Source organism: Sinocyclocheilus rhinocerous, unplaced genomic scaffold (genome assembly GCF_001515625.1).
Source record: "Sinocyclocheilus rhinocerous isolate Xijiao unplaced genomic scaffold, SAMN03320098_v1.1 scaffold933, whole genome shotgun sequence".
In the NCBI taxonomy this organism is placed as follows: domain Eukaryota; kingdom Metazoa; phylum Chordata; class Actinopteri; order Cypriniformes; family Cyprinidae; genus Sinocyclocheilus; species Sinocyclocheilus rhinocerous.
In genome coordinates, this window is record NW_015654506.1 from 421,195 (window position 1) to 423,822 (window position 2,628).

The following is a 2,628-nucleotide window of genomic DNA, read 5'->3' on the forward strand; positions in this document are numbered from 1 at the left end:
GTAATTTGTAATCAACTAATGAATATCCTAAATATAGAAATGTTCTCAACTTTGCAATCTATGCATCTCTCTATCTATGCTTTCCAAAAACTGAGCATACTCTTGGAAACAGACTTGCGGTAGGACAGCAGCAAAGTCAAAATGGAGGCCAGGTGAAGGCCTTAAAGTAAAAACAAGTGAAGAAGTGAAGTGAAGAAAGCCCAAGGCAGACGTGCAAACAAATTACAGCTGGGACACATGAGTAGGACAAGGCCACTGGAAACCAAGGATGGGCTTATTATAGCTGTATGAAACATCTTGAATATCTAAGCATATACATTTGCCGAGCACACGTAATTGTGCAATGACCTTAAATATGCAGAAGAATAATTAATGCTGGAGAACTGATCCCAGTCAGTGAATCTTTATCCAATGAGCAAGTCTTTTGGCCTTCGGATAATTTTACCAATATTCAGTTGTGTAATTTATCTTTTTCAGCCTTAAAAAAACGATTCCTTTGATTAAATAATGATCACCTGAGCACAAATCTTTGATGTCAGACTTCAAACATTCGGTTTTTAAACAGTCAGTCCTTAAGGAAAACTCACTTTTGGACGTACAGTAACTAGTTTAAGCCTTTACAGAAGCACACTTGCTCAAGGAGAGTTTCCAGTGCATGAAATTGGTAAAAAAATATTTAACAGTCATATTTAACAGTCAATGTTCCACAGACAGCTAAAATTGGACTCCTGCCTGTAGGGTGAGTGGGAGGAAGCTTTATGCATCTGAAGTCAACCTGTTGTTGCTAATGGTTGCCCCTGCTTTATGACAGGACCTATAAACTGAGTTTAGTGTATCAACTAATCTTTGCCCAAGGACTATCCTTGGCCTTATCCTTGGCCCACCCATTTCCACAAAATGATTTCCTCAAGGCCAGAGAGAAATGGGTAACTGGGATGATTATCTGTTAACTGTCTGCTATCTGCACACGCATATCTCCAGCGTTGCATTAATATCCTGTATTTTATTGCAGAAAGATGCAGTGTTTAAGTGAAGCCCTTCAGCAGGACCTCAGAGTGAGAGTATGTTTCAATTTAGCAACTCTTTGGTCCTTTTGCAGACCTGTTATGGTGGATTAAACCGCTATCTACCGCACTTCCTGCAACAGATCAAACATTAGTGCTACTTATGTAGCTCAAAAGAAGATCAGCTGATATTTTTCTCTTTTCTGTGGGAGGAATATGTTATCCCATATCTGAAGCAGAACTGTGTCAGAAAACATTTGCTTGTACGCCAAAGACTTTTTCTTGATATTCTACACATGTAAAATGTGAAAGACGGAGGGTTTGTTTTATTTTTGGTGCTGCTAACTGACAGTTTGCTGTCATATTTGGAGAGCAAGGATGGGCAACAACGTTGATAAAATATTAAAAATGTTGAGGTGAACTTAAAATAAGTTAAATGGAAGTGTGTTTAATATGCTTAGATAAGCAGATATACACATTAGCTCAGTTCCAAAACGTAATAGTAATGGTAAAATAATTATATAAGTAAAATAATCGCATAAATATACAGCACATACAAACATTGAGTCGGATGCTTTCAGTGCTGACTTAGAATTTGGCCAAACGTAGCAACATGATTCTCTTGCCTATGGCTTTTGGAACAGGTTTCAAATTTGGGATGCATTTATGATGACTTAAAATGTAGGTTTGGAACAGGTATAATGCTGTAAAAATGCAGAAAAGACTCTGGGAAAAAACTGTAATAGCATTTATGTTTGAGAGGTAGAATGCTTTTTATAATCCTGTCCAACACAAATATTTAAATTCTAGCACAACTTTCATGTAATTGCTAATCTGGAATAATTCATGGTGTGAGGGATTTCAGACAGCTTTTAAATACCTGACAAAAAAAACGTTGCAGTGAGTCACAAGCTCACCCAATTTTCAAGACGGGATTTTAGGGGGCTGACCATTCATGGATCATCGTGCCAGCCAGAAAAGAGGGAGACAGAATGAAACGGAAGAGAGAATCAAAAAGAGATGGAAATCTGTGGAAGCCCATTGTGCTATGAACTTTTCTCTAAGACTGCAATTTTTTGGGACAACAAACGCAGTAATTCACAAAGACTGTGAGAAACCTTCTTTCAAAACCAAACGTATTGTTTCTCAAGAGATTCCCTTACAAAAATGTGCTGTTTGGATGGTGTCAGATGGTATACTTCAGTGCAGGAGAACAATAATTCACCCTTAAAAACATATACGAATGTCATCGTATATGTTATATAACAAAAGATCAGACCAAGAGACATTTATTTTACAAAAATATAACACAAACTTACTTCTTGAGCAAAACATTTCACAAAACTGGGAAAAGTTTCCCCCCATCCCAGCTGTGTTGCAGTAAATATGTAAATTACATTTGATATCATTTGTAATTATGATTTTTTAAAATGGTGTCATCAATGCAAAATACTAAATCAAATATTCTTTGTAAATTTATGCATTTTGACAATGTAGTTGAATAACTGAATTAAGACAAATAAAATGACAGAATTAGTCAAAGAGATGCATCTGAGTTACACTGCATATTTCTGATTATATATATATATATATATATATATAGTTATATATGGCAATGAATAAT